This window comes from Peromyscus maniculatus, chromosome X (genome assembly GCF_049852395.1).
Source record: "Peromyscus maniculatus bairdii isolate BWxNUB_F1_BW_parent chromosome X, HU_Pman_BW_mat_3.1, whole genome shotgun sequence".
Taxonomy (NCBI): Eukaryota; Metazoa; Chordata; class Mammalia; order Rodentia; family Cricetidae; genus Peromyscus; species Peromyscus maniculatus.
The window spans coordinates 86,644,090-86,664,320 of NC_134875.1; positions in this window are offsets into that span (position 1 = coordinate 86,644,090).

Here is a 20,231-nt window from a genome sequence, read left to right on the forward strand (position 1 = left end):
TGCAGTGTTCCCCATCTCAATGAACGACACCACTATGTCCTCAATTGCTCCAGCCTAGGAAGTATTACCTTTGACTTTTTCCCACTTTCTTTATCCAGCATCCAATCCACCAGACAAATCCAGCAGTTCCACTTTGGTGCATTTGTGGATCCACTCATAACTTATGTCTCCTCAGGCACCCTGCTCCAAGCCACCATCCCCACTCATCCAGACTAGCAGACAGGCTACAGGACAGCCGCCCGTCACGGCCTTCTCTGTCACAGCTTGTCCTCATCCTGGAGACCTCAGTGATTTTTCATTTGAAGGTATAGATCGGCATGCCTGTAACCCCAGCAAAGACATAAGGATCAGCTTCAGCTACCGAGCAAGTTCAAGGTCAGCTTCAGCCACAGAGCAAGTTCAAGGTCAGCATCAGCCACAGAGCAAGTTCAAGACCAGTTTAGTCTGTGAGGTCTGTAACAAACAAGGCAACTCAGATTCCAGTCACAGACATGTTTTTAAAAACCCAACAACCTCTTTTTTAACTCTGAATAAAACCTCAAGTCCATGGCGTTCAGGACCCAGAGTGATCTTGTGTTACCTGCTACTCAGGGTCACTCTTCACATGCCCATCTGGATTGCTCAGCATCAATCCCACCCACCTCCTCCTTGCTGTACTCTACAACACAACATAGTTCTTGGCACACAGCACTCTGAAGATGGTAGATGATGGATAACAGCCAAGGAGAATGGGGGGACGTCAGACCTGGAGGAGGGACTTTAGGAACTCTGACCAGGTGGTTGGCTAAAGCTGCCACTTCTGGCTATCTATTGTCTTTCTGTCTGTCCATCTATCATTTGCTGTGGGATGTTCTGTATGTTAAATGTGTTGCTCTGATTGGTTAATAAATAAAATACTGATTGGCCAGTAGCCAGGCAGGAAGTATAAGTGGGACAAGGAGAGAGGAGAATTCTGGGAAGTGGAAGGCTGAGGCAGAGAGACACTGCCAGCCACCGCCATGAGTACCAACATGTAAGATACTGGTAAGTCACGAGCCACATGGCAACTTATAGACTAATAGAAATGGGTTAATTTAAGATAAAAGAACTAGATAACAAGAAGCCTGCTGTGGCCATACAGTTTGTAAGAAATATAAGTCTCTGTGTTTACTTGGTTGGGTCTAAGTGGCTGCAGGACTGGCAGGTAAGAGAGATTTGTCCTCACCATGGGCCAGACAGGACTGGAGAAAACTCCAGCTACAATCATTGGTCTACCTATTTTGTTTCTTGAGACGGTCCCTCAATGTATCCCAGGTTGCCTCGGCAACCCTGCCTCCTCAGGCCTAGGCTTGCCAGAGGGAGCCACCATTTTTGCTTTCTGGCCTCTTCTTTTAGCCCTTATCTCTTCCCATGGAAGGAAAGCACAAAATGTCCCCTGCTGGCCCAGCACACATGCCTAGTCTTCCTGTAGTCTAAGAGGGAGCCAAAGGCAAGAGGAGGAGAAAGTTCACCAAGAAGCAATCCGGGCAAGGGAACAGTGGGGATTAGCGGGCAGGCGTGAAGATGCCCAGGGAACACTAGCAGAGAAACAGGAGGACCAGGGGACTCAGAACTGAAGAAACCTAGGAATGAGCCCTGCAAGGACATGATGGCCATGCCCACGCGTCCAAACACCAGGTGGTGGCTGTCAAGACCCAGGACTGGAGGGGAGGAGATGACCTTCAGTCCTCCAGACATGGTTGCTTCTCACAGTGACAGCGGGGAGTGGGAGGCAGGCCAGGCAGGAGGCAGGGAGTGCAGACACTGGCTGGGGAGGCTTGGCGGGGAGAGGGTAGGCAAGCAGGAGGAGGGAAAGGAGCTCAAGAGGGCGGCTTAGCCATGGAGGAAGAGATTCTTTCAGATGGAATCGTCTAGAATGCATCTGCAGGCTGAGGGCAAGGAGCCAGCAGAGGGGAGATGATTACTGGAGTGTGGTCCCTGGGGGATGGGGCTGGTTGGACTTGGGAAGAGAAGGCTACTCCGTCCTCTGAGGAGGGAGTAAAGAGGACAGTTGAGTAGAGGAAGCAGGAAAGAGGGACCCCCCTGCTCCCCCAACACCCTTCCCTTCCCAGCTGTCTTACTAACACTCACCTGCAAAGCAGCTCTTCCTCCGCTCCGCTCCGACAGACATCCAGACACAATGCCTCAAATGCTACGTCCCCTGACTTGGTCTCTGGAAGGGTCCCACGTTGGGTCCAGGAGGCAGGGAGGAGACGATTAGAGCGCACACCTGGTATGGCCTCTCCACCTGGATTACTCACAGACGTGGGTTATCACAGTAGTAGATGCTGCTTGGAGAAGATTAGTCTCCCCTCTCGGCCTTGCTCACATGCTCTCTTGTCCTTCTGCAGTCTGCTAGGAGAGGATGCTGCCGAAATGCCCTCGTTTAGATGTAGGCCCGGACCTTGCATTTCCCCGCCTCTGAGACGGAAAGAAGTAGCTCTCTCGCTTCTTTACAAACTCCCAGTCAAATATTCTGTTACAAAATCACAAACGGACTGAGAAAGACCTCATGCTGCCCAAGGCCCAGATGCACCAAGCCAGGATTTGTGCCTATGTGAGCACCCGCTGTCAATGCCTTCCAAGACCTTCTGAGTGAGACAGTTTTCTTATGCTTTTCTACAATTGGGTAAACTGAGCTTAGAGACATGGCATCAGTTGCCCACGGCCACCCAGAGCCACTGACCAAGGGAAAATCTCTACAGAGATGATCATCTCTAAGTCTTCCATTGCGTGTCCAGAAGCAGCAGTCACCACAGAAGGGGGAACCCCTTGAGCCTGCCTTAGTTCTGCTTCTCGCCATATAACTGGGAAATGGAAAGCCTCACACGGACAATGAAATGAGCCGCCTGAAGTCACGGGTGAAGGGACGTCAGGATCCATGCCTTCGGACTGCCTGGCCAGTGATGCTGCCGCCTGACTTAGCCAGGCTTAGGGGAAGAGGATATGTGAAGCTGTGAAAAAGAGCCAAAAACGATGGGTGTGGCAGAACACACACTTGGAACTCTGTGGAGGCTGAGGTAGAAGGACCGTGAGTTCAAGGCCAGCCTAGGGTATACACCATACCCTGTATTAAAAATAAATCAAGGAAGAACACTGGACGAGCATGCATGCAGCAGGCCCTGGGCTCCATCCTCAGTACCGTCAACAAACAAAGCAGAAGAGGAGGAGGAGGAGGAGGAAGCAAGAATGCACTAGACTTGGTGGTCCTGGAGAACAAGGCCGTAGCTGCCTGTTGGTGGCACAAAATTGAGGGGTGGGTGAAAGAATAGCCCAAGTAAACCCAGCTTGGAGTCTGAACAAGGTCCCCCACGGTGGTCTCAAATTCTGTCCAGGACCTGGTCCAGAGCCAGGACCTCCATCCACATCCCAGTGGCCTGGAGGCTGGACCCTGGGTTCCTTGTCAGAGAGAGGTGGGAGTTATGTTCTGCTGACATTGACCTCTTCCCAAGCCGAAAGGACTAGCCCAAGGTAATCCGCCCAGGCCACTGGCCCTCGCTGATGAAGGAGTCCTACACACATGCGCAAACCCTGCTGCCCGCCCTAGCTATGTGGGGTCTGGAAGCAAATCCTTTCTCTGTTCCCTGGGCCCAAATGGAGAAGCCACGTGGCTAGAGCTGGCCTCGTCAGGGCTGCCAGCCATTCAGGCCCTGGGGCTTGGTTGGTTCTCTGGTGCCTGTTCTCCTTTCCTCTCTTCCCGTTCCCTCTCATACACCTTAGCCCTTCCATCCGCCCTTTAGCATGTGCGTGCGGACGGCTTGTGTCTGTTCACAGCATGGAGCAATAGGAACATTCATGCATCTACCCACATCCCTAGCCCACTTTCTCTCTCTCTCTCTCTCTCTCTCTCTCTCTCTCTCTCTCTCTCTCTCACACACACACACACACACACACACACACACACACACACACACACACACAGATAGACAGAGACAGAGACAAAGACACACATAGAGACAGAGAGAGAGAGACAGCGTGCTCACAAACGGCTCTATGGCAGATACCCCTTTCTGCTAAATCTGGGTACACATATTTCCTGCCAGGGTCAGGCTGAGGGATCTCTCTCCTGAATGGACCTGCGGTAGCAGGGGTAGGAGAGATAAGAAAGGGTAGAGTAAATGAACTGTGTCCCCCGTGGTTAGCTAGGCCCCTGGGTCCAAAGAACAGGATCCTGGCGTGGGAAGTGACTCACTTTGACTCCCTCCTGCGCTGTCTTCTCCGCTGGCCTTCTTCGGAAGCCTCAGCACTTACCCAGTGTCTAGCCAAGGCTTTCTACCCTAGTGCTCCATCACGAGTGGTCAGGGCTCAAGTGGCAGGCCTCATCTTACTCTGGCGTGGAGGCAGGCCCCACGGGCCAGGGGTCACCTAGTACTCTCCTTCCTCTGTGGAAAGAGCCCTTCTCTGAAGAGAAGGTGGGAGGTATTCCCAAGAAAAAGTTGTCCTTTCCCCAGCCTTCCACCGGCAAGCCCCGCAGACAGGGAGAGGGGGAGGGGAAAGAAGAGGAGAGGAGACTAGTCCCGTCAGGGTCAGGGAACCCCAAGACTCCCACTGCCTACCCTATTGCCTGTCTCCACCTCGTCTCTCTTCTCTCCCCCACCGCTGCCCTGTTCCTCTCATGAAAAATGGATGGAGCATTTATTAAACTGTTTTCTCTTCAAAGGGAGGTTTCAATTTTTAATGTCTCACCAGGGCTGGGGAGACACACTGGCCCAGACAGGCTGTATGGAGGGGCAGAAAAGGTCTGCCCTGGCCTGGAGGAGGGGACAGGGAAGGGGAGAATACAAAGAGGATAGAGCTAAAAGTGATAGACACAGCAGAGAAGTATTTACTTTGGGGAGTAGAACCGCTCTGGGGGGCTGGACACAGACTCCCTTCTCGTGCGCTCTCTTGCCTCATCTGTGAGACCTTCTGAAGTGGGCAGCTAGTGCTTGACAGCTACTGTGTTATGAGCCTGGCTGGGTATTTGATACACAGATACATCACTGACTCAGCTGACCATCCCACTGGTGTGAGGCCCCATAACAGTAACAGGAAGCAAAGACTCTAGGTCCAGCATGCCCATCCTCAAAGTCTGACCTCACTGTTTGCTCTTTTTGGTTTCCTCATCTGTTGAATGGGTCTAGGTACCCGCTTATATGGTTGCTATATGCAGATGTAATGAGAAGTAAGATGTGGTAGCATATACCTGTACATCTCAGTGCTCAGGAAGCTGGGGCAGGAGAACTTTGAGTTCAAGGTCATACTAGGCTGCATAGTGAGGCTTTGTTTAAAAGAACGTGTGATACGACCGTATATATGTCAAAGACACATTTACAGCAGACACTTGGTATGGTGTCCACAGGCAATGGTGTGATAATCAGTATCCGTATTTGCAGATGATGCCGCTGTGCAGCCTGAAAATTAAAAGCTGAGGCTGAAAGTCACAGGGCCACCAAACAGTGGAGCCAGACTCTGGCTCTTTTTGGCCTGTGTTGTCTACTGTCTCTCAAGTGATGGAGTTCTGCCTTATTGAACATCTCTTGCAGCTGGTTTGTAATTGACATACAGAAAATAGGTGCTGGACAACTGTTTCTACTGAAGATTGGCTGCTTGGCCCCACGTTAGTCTCAATTTATTATCTGTAACTTTACACTAATCACTTCCCTGTTGATGGAGAGTAGAGTCCCCCACCTCCCTCCCTGGGCTTCTTGGCAAACAGTGACTGTAAGCAGGGAAGGCATGGGAACCCAGCTACTTACTGCTTAAGACAGTAAGACTGAGGATCCACAAATCCTACCCCAGAGTGCCCTTCAACATACTAGGGTGCTGATTTGGTTCTGCATTTGTGCGTGTGCGTGTGTGTGTACATTCATGCCATTGTACTTATGGAGGGGGTTGGATGACAATTGGCAGAAATTGGTTCTCTCCTTTCACCACATGGGTTCTGGGAATTGAACTTGGGTCAAGGATTGGTGACAAGCACCTCTACCATGAACCGTCTTGTTATTGGTCCACCTTATGTTTTTTTAAAGATTTATTTTTATTTTATGTGCATTGGTGTTTTGCCTGTATGTATGCCTGTGTGAAGATGTTGGATCCCCTGGAACTGGAGTTACAGACAGTTGTGAGCTGCCATGTGGGTCCTGGGAATTGAACCGGGGTCCTCTGGAAGAGCAGCCAGTGCTCTTAACCTCTGAGCCATCTCTCCAGCCCCGGGTCCACCTTACTTTTGAGACACTAAACCCGAAGCTTGCTGGGTCTACTAGACTGGATGACCAGGAAGGCCCGGGGATCCTCTTGTCTCCATCATTCCAGTGCGGGGATTGCTGGCGTGTACCACCATCTCTGGATTTATATTTTTCTTTTGAGTCTGGAGATTTGAACTTGACTTCTAATGCTTACACAGCAATATTTTAGTGGCTGAGCCATCTGCCCAGCTCTTGGTTCTGCATTTTGAGTATATGCTTTCATACTATCTGCTGTACAGTCATCATGTCCTCTGTGTAGCATTTGCCTCAGCAACATTTTCAAGCACAGCGCTCAGCCTAAGCTCGTCTCTGAAACCACACATCACCTCCGTTCTGCCAGCAAGCAGCATCTCCAGGGGTGGCCCATGACTGTCAGGAAAAGATGCTAAGCAAAAGAGGCTTACATTGAAAGAGGGTATATATTGACATCGACAAGCATGTGGGCTAAAGTTGAAGTTGGCATCACTGGCAAAAATGTAAAGGCAACACAGTTGAAGAGCAGATGGCATCGCATTGAAAGGTTTCCCAAACTTCCAGAAGCCAAAGCTAGCAAACGGAAACATTTCTATTTCAATTCCCTTGCTTTGGGGGGCAATTGACTTAGAACCACAGGTAATATTTCAAAGGTCATAACAACATTGCTGAGTAAACATGGTGGGAAGAATGAGTTGGAAATGGATTCCCAAATTATTCTCCCCAAAATAGATTATTTCAAATCTAGCAAGGAGACAAATATGCTCAAAGGCTGCAGAAAGCTTTTTGTTTTTTTTTTTTTTTCCTGATAGTGCACGGAGATGACTACTATAGGGAAACCACTGACTGGAAATATTAGTTCTCCATCACTTTGTGACTTCCACAAACTTGCCTCTGTCCCTAACCTTTGACAAACCTGTTCCTGATGTCCACCCAAATCCTCACAGATTCCTCAGTCTTGGGTCCCTGGTGGGATGGTGTGGGGGACAGTGAAGAAGCCCTGTATCAGGGACTGGACAGACCCCATGATCTCATTGCTCCCCTCTCTGTGCACTGGGGACAGATGACACATTCTGGCTCCTCTCCAGGGCTAATGTGAGCACAGGAAAGCAAGGGATGTATAGAAAGTGAGCTCAAGAATCAATATGCTGGGCTCTGCCATCTCCGACCAGTCGACTTGACCTTTGCCCCCACTTTCACGATCTATAAAACGTAGCCGTACCTTCCTCAGTCATGTCTTGACATCCCAATTGTGAAACGCTGGGCATTTATTAAATGTCCAATATATGTTGGATGTCATTATAAGTGCAAAAGTCCACTTTGGAGAATTGTGAGACATGCCATTATCTTTAAGGTCTGCTTGTCATCATTGCTCATGGCCAGCTAGAACAAGTCAGAGATGGATGTATACACAATATTGGTAAACTGTTGTGCACTGTTTAAGTTTGTTGAAAGCAGACCCTAGAAGCAAATAGGGCTCACTTGTCCCAAAGTCCAGCATGCTTATCTTCAGTGTCTTCTAAATCTCCCTGTCCTGAGGCAAGTTGGCCCCCTAATTTTGGAACGGGGAGAAAGGACATCATAGCAGCCTATGAGTAAAATCACCACAGCCTTGAGAACAGTTAGAAAGAAGGTAGACCATTACCAAATACAGGTAACTGCTGTTTGTCCCATCATATAAACATGCCTTCAGTGGAACTAGAGGCCAAAAGCCAGTCGATGGAATGACTCCCAGGTGGGCACGGCTGCATGACCACTTCTTCCCCAGTCACCCTCTGCTGTGTGTTGTAAGCCCCACATTGGATGATGGTCCTTTTACTTGCTCTCTCAATCAAGCTGTACCAGTTGTTTGTACTTGGTTTGATGATGATATCTGTCTGTCTATCTGTCTGTCTACATAGTACTTGCTGCTTGTTCTTTTATTTTTACTTGCTACCCATAATAATGGGTTTATTATGTGTAATAAACCCATTCACTAAAAATGGAAAGTAAGGCTATCCCAGGTTTTTAATGGACCCTATCTAGTGGTATTGTTTTGGTAGGTTCTAAAAACTGAAGGAGGTGAAGACACGCTGATGGAATTAGGTCACTTGGGGTGAGTCCCTGCAGGTATTTTGCTCTGGACCCCTTCCTGGCTGTTTCCTGTCTTCCACGAGGTGAGTAGCCTCTGCACCTACTCACAACATCCTGATTGTCTGCCTCTTCATGTCCCCAGAATCAATGGACCCAAGGACTATGGACTGACCTCTCTAAAACCACAACAATATATGAAATCCTTCCTCTCTTGCTGGATCGTTCATTGTCAGGTATTTCGCTACACCAACAATAGTCCAACTGATGCACAGTCCTGGTTAAGTAGGAAAAGGAGAGACAACTCTGTTGTGGGGACATTATGGACACACGCCTCTGCTACCTGGACTGTGTTCTGCCAGATTTAACCTTCCCCCTTGCAAATGTCTGACTATCACCAAAAGTACGTGTGTTAGAGATGTATACTCCACTCAACAGTGCTGGGAGACGAACCTTAATAAGAAGGTCATTTGCACTTGCAATGAGTGGATTTGTGCCGTTGTCACATGAGTAGGTGTGTCTAGATCAGCTCGTTCTAACAGTGAGCTGGCCTCCCCTGCTCTCTCATTCCTGCCCTCCCATGCCCTTCTGCCTTTGCCACGAGATGACACATCATGGCCTCTCCAGATGCTAGCACCCCACTTTTATACTTCCCAGACCTTCAGAGTCATACGCTAATTAATTTCTGTCCATTTCAAGTCATCCAGTATCAAGCTCTCTGCTATAGCAGCAGCAAACAGACCATGATAACCCTGCAGAGTGTGACAGGGTGATCCTTAGGCTGGCCCTCAGGAACCTGGTCTTGAAGTGTTCACTCTTTGCTGGGTGTGTTGGAAAACCTCAAATACGTACCTGACTGTCTCTGAGCCTTAGTGTCCTCTGGTGGTGCTGGATGAGATCAGTCCTTCTCAAACTTGGGGTGTAATGCACAGACCATAGGACAGAAGTTCCAGGAGAGCTGCCTTCTGAATAGATATCTATTGTCAATTACAATCCAGTACAGATCTGTATGTTCCCACTTGAGAAACACTCTCCAGCTGAATGATAGCTATGAAAACGCCTTTCAGTTGCAAACTGTACTTGTCTTTATAAGAACAATTACATCTATGATCGAAAGAAAAGCATAAAAAAATCTCATCCTCAAAGAACCTGTGCCCAGTCGTGGTGGCACAGGCCTGTAACCTTGGCATTCACGAGGCTGAGGCAGGGGAACCATAGGTTCAAGCTCAGTGTGGACTACACAGAGGCAATCTAGGCTCTCCGGAAATCCTTATCTCAAAAACAAAACCAACCAAACAAAATGGAGTGGGAAGATGGCGGGAGAGACTGGAGGCAGGGAAGGAATGGAAAGAACTTGTGGCTCCTGGTGATACAGCAGTAGACCCCCCAAGATGCCACAAACCGTAGAGAATCAGTGGACCGAGTGCTTGCCAATATGCTTTGGACACAAGCCCACTCTCGCAATCTGTTAGATATGTGTATATTTATATCTGGGGGGCCTAGCTATTCCTTCTCTTCATGTCCCATTTTGTCACTCCCAGCCCCTCTGGTGAGCTAGACAAGACAGCCCCCCAATTTCTCTACCAGGGATCCTAGAGTAAAGCCTGGGCTGGGATTAAAGACAGGCCTGAGTCAGCCTAAAGCCCTACCCCTCACCTCCCAGTGGTGCCAGGGTCTCGTGGCCTAGTCTAAGTTCCAATAGAGTTTCCGTATCCAGCAAAGAGGAGAACAAGGTCTCCAAGGCTAAACCTGCCGCTGCCCCTCTAGGTATATCCTCTAGAAAGTGGCCACTGGGCTCCAAGCGCCCCCCCCCACTTCCTGTGTCACCTGTCTGCTTCCATGCCAGGTGAGCTCACCTGGGGAAGACAGAACTTGTTCTGCAGGTGCTGCCGACAGGAAGGAGAGAATGCTGGGGAAGGATGGGACGGGGCAGGTGACGTTGCCCATCCTTCTCCTTTCTCTTTCCAGAGAAGCCCTGGCCCAGCTTGGAGGAAAGGGTGAAGGGAGGCTCTAAGAGAGGCCGTGTGTGCCAGAGAAGCCCGCCGTGCTCAATCTCGGTCAGGGACGGACTGTCTTATGACCTCACTGTCAGGGATGCCAGCTTACTCATTGAGACGTAGACAGGATCCCTGTTGCTGAGAAACTCGGGGAAGGTTACTCGGAAAGAGTTCCTTTGGAAACTAAAACACAATGTGCCCCGAGCCTAAGTGTGAATTCACATGGAAGCACAAACTCCCAGCCCTGTGTGGGACGTCCTTCCTGTACCTATCTCACGTTCACAGTTGAGCAGGCTTCAGAAGCCTTCAAGGGCTTGCTAAAACACAGGCTACTGGGCCCCACCCACATCTCTGACTCAGCAGTACCAGACCGGGACCCAGGAGTGTGCGTTTTTTCAACACATTCTTAGCACCTGATGCTGCCAGCCTGGGCCACACCGTTGGGAACCACTAATAGCTCCTGCCTCATGTATCTGTTCATGTGCTAGCTCAGGAGCTTGAGCTACTCTTAAACCTGGGTCAACCAAATCCCCGCACAGGCATGCCAGGAAGGTCTCAAGGAGAATTTGCCCTGGCCCCAGGCAGTTCCATGGCAGAACCTGAAACAGGATCTGAAAGTAAGTCAGGAATCCTGTTGAGTCAACCTTCAGCCACGCTCACACACGCAGCCCCGGCACGCTCTCGTACACACACCCATCTTACACCTGCCTGACCTAGTGACTAAATACAAAGCCACTGGAGCTAAACTACTGACGTTGGTCAGCTGCCCAACTTTCTGAAGTGTGTGTGGCCTTGGACGGGTCGCCGGACCCCTCTGACCTTTGGTTTCCTCATCAAGGAAATTAGGGGCAATAATGCTACCTCACAGTGCTGCTGAAAGACTTGGTGAGATAACACAGAGGTCAATGGGGACTGTAGTTCTGAGCAGTGGGCTGCAAACTCGCAACAAAGACTCACTTAAAGAGCAAGAGACCTAGACTCTAATGGCAGACAGGCTTCTGACTCCCTCACTGTGGACCTACAAGCTGGTCCTCAGGTTGCCCAGGCCTCACCGTCCCTATCTGTCCTGTAGGGAACAAGCTGCAACATTTATCGGAACTTCCTTCAAGCATTGCCTCCCTGTGGGTTCATGCCCCGTGGTGCAAGGTAGAGGCAGTATCCACAGAGCCATAGGTCCAGTACATGGGCCAGCTTTATCCTGGAGCTGTAGATGCTGCTCATCTTCCCTCAGCAAGAGACTGTCAGAGACTTGCCACCTCTTCCATAGCTCCTCAGAGAGCCCTGGGGCTGCTGGAGTTCTGGGAAGAGATACTGGAGAAGACCCACGATAAGGACCTTAGTCCTTGGCCCTGCCTTTCTACCACACACGTAGCATCTTCTCAACCCAGTCCCCAGAAGTGGGGAGCAGAAGAGAATATGGAGGCTCCCAGAGGGGATCCTCACCTGAGGTGCCAGAACATGAAATCTCAGGTTTCTTGCCAGGGGCTATGACAGTCTGGGACTCAGACATAAGAAGAGTGCCCACATGGCCACTGCTTTCTTCACGTTTTTTGTTTCAATATCATCATCTCTATAACACTTTAAGCCAGCCTTGCCTCTTGGTCTCAATGTTCCTTATGTACCCAATTTTATTTTATTTTCTTTCTTTTTCTTTTTTTTGTAGATCTTGTCTCCTTCCCTCTTAGTATTATATATATATATATATATATATATATACATATATATATATATATATATATATATATGGACATAGTATTATATATATATATATTATACTATGTCCGTTGTTTATTATGCATGTATCTCTTTCCATATAGGAAAGTAAGCTCTCTGTGGGCAGGGAACTATTGTTCCATGTTGTTTATCTGAAAAATCAACACATATGATAGGCTGCGGCATGGCAAGAACTCTTCTTGCCTCTTCCTGCCACATTGTCCTGAGTGTATGGAAGACTCTAAAATGCAGGTTGGCCAGCCCCCACTCCTGCCAAGCCTCTCCCAGTAAGCTACATAATACACTTCAAATGCCTGGACCTCCTCAGTCTCTCACTCCTACGGCTTCATCTCTTAGGTCACTAACAGGTGCCCTGCCCTCTGGAAAGCGTCTCTCACGCTCCTGCCTTTTCTGTTGTAGCTCGTCTCTTTCTGACCTCCGTCCGGCACCTCTGAAGGCACACAACCCTTTAATCAGCCCCTCTTCTCTGCTCAGCTCCCCTCTCGGAAGCCTTTTCCAAAGAGATGACGACTTAAGCACTCTCTGCCTCTCTCTGATCTACCCTGACCCTTGACCTCCTCAGTGCTTCCCAAACTCCCTAAAGAGACTTTGGCCCAGGGCATCTGAGGATCTTGTTCAGGGTACCTGCAATCTTTGTATAACTGTTCCTCAGAGAGTCAGAGGCCCCTTGAGGGTGGAGACCCACCACTTCTTAGTGATCTGTGTGTTTCCAATGCCCAGCCATAGTGCAGTTTCACGACAGAGCCATGGATGAGGGACTAGATATCCACAAAGGCTTCCATGCATGGGCACTATCATCTACGTTAGCGAATGTCCTACAGAGAAAGTGTTTCCTAATGGCAACATTGTGTGTGCCCGATCCCAGCTTCTTTCGCCTTAGGCTAGAATTCTATCACCTGGATGAGGCCAGTCTCGTTATTATGACATGGAAAACTCTATCACATCTTCACCTTGCTGCCTGCCGTCTAGACCTACTGTGCCTGTGCATATCTATCCATCTAATCTGTCACCTGTACAAATGCATCCCCTAGATACTGCCTCTGTGCCTGTCTTCTGTGAATCTGAGACAGCTCAGAAAGGGATAGACTCGGCCAGCACAGCTGTACTCTCAGACCCAGGAGCCAGATGGATTGATGGGGTAACTTAGAGCTTTGGAACCTCAATGCCCTCGTCTGTAAAAGGCGGGGTGACAATGATCGCTTCCTCATACAGTTGTGAGATTAAATCAGCTGATTCCCTGTAAGCACTGGGGACAGTGAACATTTGTTACATGATGGCACTTCTTACAACAGTCATTCATATCATGTTATTCACGAAAAGATTTGAACAGCTGAACAATTGGAAATGATCAAATATGTATTTGAAAAGAAATGGAGAGAAAGTAGAACGAGGTTAGGAAAATAATCAACCTGGGGGCGTGGCATACACATATACACGATGCCTTCAGCCTTGGCGTGCCTGAAAGTCACATAAGCAAAGGACATGCCATCAGTTAGACGCTCCAAGACATCTGGGACATGGACATAAACCAAGGACTCCTGAGTATGCCTCTCTCTCTCTCTCTCTCTCTCTCTCTCTCTCTCTCTCTCTCTCTCTCTCCTTCACAAAGAGGACACCAGGAGACACTATGACAGGGCAGAGTACCAGGTTGACTTTTACATGACGATCCCTCCAACCCACCTACTAGAAGGCCCTGTGGCAGCTATTCAAGAAAAATGACAAATAACGATAGCCAGCACTTACTATACGCCGAGCATCAAATTCCCCCAATAAATGCAGGAGGCAAGCACTATTCTTACCTTTGTCATACAGAGGAAACTGAGGTCTGGTAAAAATCACTTGCCCAAGGACACACAGGCAGGAAATGGTAGGAGGTAAACCCAAGTTTCTCTGCTAGTAGAGCCCAGGTTGATAACTACCATCTTCTCCTGCCTCCTGCAAGGTCACGTGTGGTGCAGCAAGTTCAATGTGCAACTCTCTGCTAAGATGTGTTGTGTCAAGGACAGCAGGAGCTTTGAGCACAGAGACTGCACAGCTTGCCTGATAGGCAGTCTATGCTCAATACTATTTCTTCAAGCTGAGCCAGCAGTCAGGCGGGGGCATCAGGCATTTCCGGACTGAGTTCTCTGAAGCAATCCTGCACCTTGATAGTTGTGAGCTGCTCATGCCCAGCAGAGTCCTGGGCACCCTTCCGAGCAGGGCAGAAGGGGTACTTAGACGGATGAAGAAGTCCAAGGGGAGATGCTCACAGAGCACCAGAGGGTAATCCTAGACAGGGCATTTCCCCACTGAAAACAGTCTACAAACCCTCCAATGTGCTAAATTCTCCACCATCGAGCCAGGCCTGCAGCTATTTCTGTCTGGAATGCTTTCAAAGCAGGCGTTACCAATTGCCACTGTGGCCATTTAAAAACTCTCAATAAAACACCCCTAGAACATCTAATTTAGGCAATATAGCTTCCCGGTGAACCCTCCAAGATGAATTAGTTGCAAATTGCACCCGCAGGTAACTGAATGATTTGACCTGCTGTATTAAATTGTTGGAGAAAAACCAATTGAATGCTGGGGGCCGTCTGCCAACGCTGATGATCTCGGGTTTCGGGTAGTTGATCTTAAGTCCTGCTTTCTGACAATAATTGGGCAGTAGGATCAATTGTCTGTTACAGTCAATCCTAGAGCATGACAATAAAGCCATATCAACAGCAGAGAGGAAAATACTGATCTTTCTCTTCTCCCTTGCAGGGGGCCCAGCACAAGCATCCTGTATGCCCAGAAGTCACATGGAGTCATTCAAACTCAAGTTCGGAAGAAAGGGGGGTGGTGGTGGCAAAATCTATATACCTCTTAAATGTATCTGATTTCCCAGGAGACAAACCTTTCTTGCTAGCCCTGATTTATAGTTTTAAGTGCAGAGAGTTTGGTAGACAAGCTTCTGGAGAGCCCTAGCTTCTGGGTCATAGAAGAAGAGTGAGAGGAATAGTTCGAAAGGGCAGGACTAGGTGCCCAAATGGTTAAGGGCCTTTGTACCAGGCCAGACTTAAGGTCCCATCCAGCTGCACAGGGATGATCAAACTTTAATGAGCCTTTATATGCCACCCCCGAGACTGGCCACGGGTACACTGCCTCTCTAAGTGCTGGCTGGATCCCAACCGCTTTAAGATGTAAGCCTTTGTAGAAACCGGCTTGTGGACAAGTACAGGGTTTTCTGGGACACGGGGTCAATCTATGTGGTGGGAGCTGCTGGGAAATGACTCGAAAGCCAACAGATCACTGGGGCGTTGCAGAAGCCCCCAATCCTGGAGTGCATTGCAGTATGAGGAACAAGAGGAAAAGAGGGAACCTTGGGGGGCGATTTAGGGAATTTAGACTTTATGCTGGAGCTACTGAGGAGTCAGAGATTTCCAAGGGAGGTTAAAAATGACAGTGTGGTTGAGAGGCCAAAGGTAGGGTCAGACTACGCGGCTTTGATGCTTGCTCTGCAGGTTGCTAGTAAGGTGAACCATGCCAATAATATCTCTGAATCTCAGACAGTCATCTAAGAAATGAGAGGACAGGAGGGATACCATGTAAAATTGTCGTGGAGATTATGCAAAGTTCTCACATGACGTGGTTAGAAGAGTCCCTGGTGCAGTCCCCACTCCCTCAGTGTCGGCCTGCTTCCTCATGAGCAGGCTACTCAGTGGCACTGAGCAGTTGTGCTACTTCAGGCCTGGCTCTTGCGCGCTTTCTGAGCATGCTCCCTGTTCATCCTCACAAATCCGTGAACTGGGTGTGACTTTTCTCCCACTTCATTGATGAGCAAACGAAGGCTCAGAGACTGCGAGGGAGCAGAAAGTAAGCAGCGTTTCAGTGTGGGGGAGATGGATTAGAGGGGTAACTCGGAGTAGGGTGAGCCTAGGGGACAGGCAAGGGGTGGAGTCAGAGGCTGTGGGGAGCTGGACAAAGAGCAACAGCAGCAAGAAAAATGGGATGAATGGGTGTGGCCTGGGCCTGGGCTCCTCTCGGCAGAGCTGGAGCTCTTAAAGGCCTACCTGGGCCTCCATCAGCACTGAGAGAGTTATGCCTCATGCTGGAGGTAAAGAGCGTCCCCTGCTTAGCAGGCACAAGGACCAGGGTTTGGTCACTAGCCATGAAAGGAAACAAGACACTTCTTGTGAACACCAGGAGACAGAGGCAAGAGGATTTCAGGTTCCAGTACAGTTCAGGCTACATAGTGAGACCCTGTCTCGACAAACAACAATCGGTGACTCAGGCCTTGCAAGAAGCTAGATAGAAATGTGTCGCGGTAGATCTGTGTTCAGGCTATGGCCAGGACAGCACCAAGCAAGAGATGAAGCATAGCCGTGGCATGATTGGGGTCAACGGCCACTGACTTTGTCCAACAGCCTAGTCCCCTCGCCCTCAGCCCCTAGTTTATCTCATTGAGTTAAACAGCTCCCTGCTGCTTTGACTAGAGTTGGTCATGAAAGCATGGGAAGGGGAGTCAGAAGCAAGTTGAAAGTGCTAGGTGGAGATGTCCTGGGCCAACCAAACTTCTATCTGCCTGTCACTGATACAGCCTACACAGTGTCACCAGCTCCACGCCCCCCCGGATCACTGTGACCCTGAGACAGAGACTGCCTTCCGCTTTCCCACAGAGATTCATGGTGCGTTGGGGCTGAGCACCAAAAGGTAGGACTGGCTGAAGGAGAGAATCCTTTTTGGCCACCACCAGCGGCCACAACTCTTGCTTCCTACTCCCACCCCTACCCAGGCAAGCTCCCCAGTGAAGACTAAAGAAACTCAGGCAGCTGGGTCCAGTCTGGTGTTTGGGGTAGGCCAGTGGAGGACATGCTGGCAGCCCCTTGCATGTGGGTGCGATGGGAAACCTCTTCCACATATCAGCCACGTGACTGAAAATGGAAGAGCATTTCTAAGTTCATCTAAGTGGAAGCAGATCTAGGGCTGAGTCTCCCGTCACCGTTTCCCTTCTAGTGTGGATACTGGCAAGTGTTTTTTTTTTCCTCTCCACTCTAGGATGTGGGATTCCACTAAAAGTTGCTGGCTCATCCCTTTCCAAGATTCCAGCTAGGGTGCACTGGAATCAGGAGGAGTGGCTGTCCTGGAGCCTGGCTCTGTGCAGTGTCCATGGGTCTTGTCTTTATCTGAGCATCCACAGAGAAGCCCTTCTCAGCACGTCAGGGTGGGCTTCGGAAGCAGACAGCCCAGGTTGGAAACTCCAGCTCTGTCATGAAATGACTGTGTGATCCTGTGTGCATTCTGTGCTTTCTCAGCCGCACAGGCTCCCTCTCAACAATCAGGGAGAATACTCCAGTCCTTGGAGGTTTACAGAGGGTGGAGGAGAATGTGTTTGGAGGACCTTAAGTCGTTCCCTGCTCACCCCTATTTTCATTAGCTGGGGATGCTGCCACATCAAAGAGCATGCTTCGCAAAGCAGGGGACAACTGCAAGGGGACCTCCAGGACCTCCACCTCACCAGAAGGCCAAGGGCACAGTGGGGACCTCGAATGCAAATGGAGAGAGTTAGACACAGGCCTGAGGAAGGGGAGGTAGAGGAAAAGGGGACCTTGGAATGGAAAGGAAGGGAAAGGGGGGAAGGAGAAAGGAAGTTTATTATTCTTCTTGCAGACCAATCACAGGGCTCCTGGAGTGTCGAATTCTAGCTCCTGCAGCCAGATGTGACCTGTTCCTGTTATCATGGAATATTAATCAGAGGGGCCCTTGGGTAATTGGGGAGTTTTGATTAGAGAACTAGCCCTTACAATAATAAGCAGGCAGGAGCCTGGGGATAGCCACCCCACCCCTGGCCGCCCACCTCTTAGGCTCCATGTTTTTGAAGCCCAGGACCCCAGACTGTAGCGTCATAATGTAGAGAGGGGCATGGCCCCATTGCTGGTGTGGGGACCAGGATTGGATGGGGGTGATGGAGGCTGCAGGGACAGTTGGCTACAAGTTGGACTGTACTGGAGTTCTGAGGGCCTGGGGCTGGCCTGGCTCCACTCACCTCCCCATCAATCATCACATTAGTTGTTCTCTGGGCTTTCCCTCTCCAGGCCCCTTTCCAGCCAGCCCTCTGCCAGTACCCCCGCCTCAGGCTCAGGCCCTACTGGGACCCCAGCTCTGTTGCAGGCTGCACATGGCCCCCGGGCTCTGTATATTTAGATGGTTAATGAATCTTCCTGTTTGGCTGGGCCAGGCTAAAGCCCAGGATAAAGGGAGTGAGGGCAAAAAAATGGGGAGAGTGCAGCCCAATTAGCCCAACTTTGGATACCTTCTTTCTCATCATAGGGAGCCCAGACTAAAGATGAGAGTCAAGGATATCCAGCTTCAGGCATCTAGGAGGTTGCTTCCCACCTGATACCTGCTGCCCCAGGAGACCACAGTGGAAGAACAGAGACCTAAATTCCGGTCCCAATTCTTCTTCCCTCCTGAACCTCCACGGCCTCTTCTCTACAATGAAGGCATCAGATAAAGTTTATTCTTTGACCAAACTCACTCAGCACTTACCATGTACCAGGCTTGGCATTGGGCAGTGGAGCACCAAACAAGAAAAATAGAATGTGGTCCCTACACTTGGAGAGAGCATGGTTTAATGACAAAAACCAGATGCACGGCTATCCATCTCGTGTTGTGATTGGAGTTGCAACAGCAGTATTGAACAAGTATGATGTGCCCAGCGTCTCTGTAAGGGCTTGACATGCGTTATCTCTTGGCATCTTCTAGCAGCTCCACTTCATAAGCTGAGTTACTGAGAGGACCTTCTATTTACAATCCAATGTGAGTCAAATGATACACATGCAAAATTCCTGAGGGAAACAAGGGAGGACTTTTATAGGTGGTATTTATTATATGCTGCACTGACTTAAAAAAAAAAATCGTTACTGCTGGGCGGTGGTGGTGCACGCCTTTAATCCCAGCACTTAGGGAGCAGAAGCAGGTGGATCTCTGAGTTCAAGGCCAGCTTGATCCACAAAGTGAGTTCCAGGACAGCCAGAACCATTACACAGAGAAACCCTGACTCAAAAAGCCAAAAAAAAAAAAAACCCAACAACAACAAAATGTCATTAGAGGGATGTGTACACACACACACACACACACACACACACACACACACACACACACACATACTTATGTGTGTATGTATATGCATATGTGTATACCCTAGCATGTTTGTGAATGTATGTGTATTTGTGTGTATATGTCAATTATGAAAAGCATTTGGAATGACTGGAATGACATAGGGGAAGTGTCTTTCAAGGTGTGCGCCAACTTTTTGATATTAGAATACCACTTTGAAATACATAGTTGTGACTAGCATCCCCATATACATGGTCTTCTCTGGTGCTGGAACTGACTCTCCCTATCTAAGTAGCCTTCAGAAGGGCCTCATCTGTTCAAACTTCATCAGTGTGACAGTACAGAAAGGAGCCAGCTACTGCAGTGACATCCCATCAAACAGAACCTGGAACTCCAGTGACCCTAAAGAGGATGGGAAAGAAACAGTCTCTTGAGTCCTGCATGCAACAACACATTCTTTTTGCCCTCCCAGAAGTCTGGGCCTCTCTGGAAGCAAATGTACCTGCTTCAGAACTCGTGTTCTAGCTAAGCGGGGAGTAGATTGTAGGTGGAGACTATATTGGCTTATTCACTATCGACCAGCTTTTTCTGAGGCCCAGACCAGTGGTACATACATTCTAGTAGGAAATGGTGGCTCCTCACATTGACACGCACTTGCTGCTTGCTACAAAGGAGTTCTGCTCACATCATGCTATTCGTATTCAGCAGATGTTAAAAGGCAGACCCGAGAGAAGAGATGACATTTGGGTATCTGTGGTGGAGTCACAGCTAGAAGCACGTCTCTGGATCTTGACTACAAGCTCTTGCAAGGGGCCCAGTAACCTGGGAGTCATACCCAATCTTGCTAAGCTGGGGCCTGGAAGAGCTTGCGGCCTACCACTTCTGCCCTCCTTAATCCTCACTGCAGTCTGTGAGGTGGCAACTTTTGCCAAGCTATAAAAACAAAAGTGCAGTAGAGTTAAATAACTTGATTGTTAATCCCTCCCTAGAACATGGCAAAGCTGGTGTGTGAACCGTGTTAGCCTAATCCAGACATCGGACTCTTAACCACCACACTGCAACTGCTTCTGTAACCATATGGCCCCCGTCCAGCTGATAACAGCATTTTGCCTCGCTAGTCTAAAATTTGAACTCT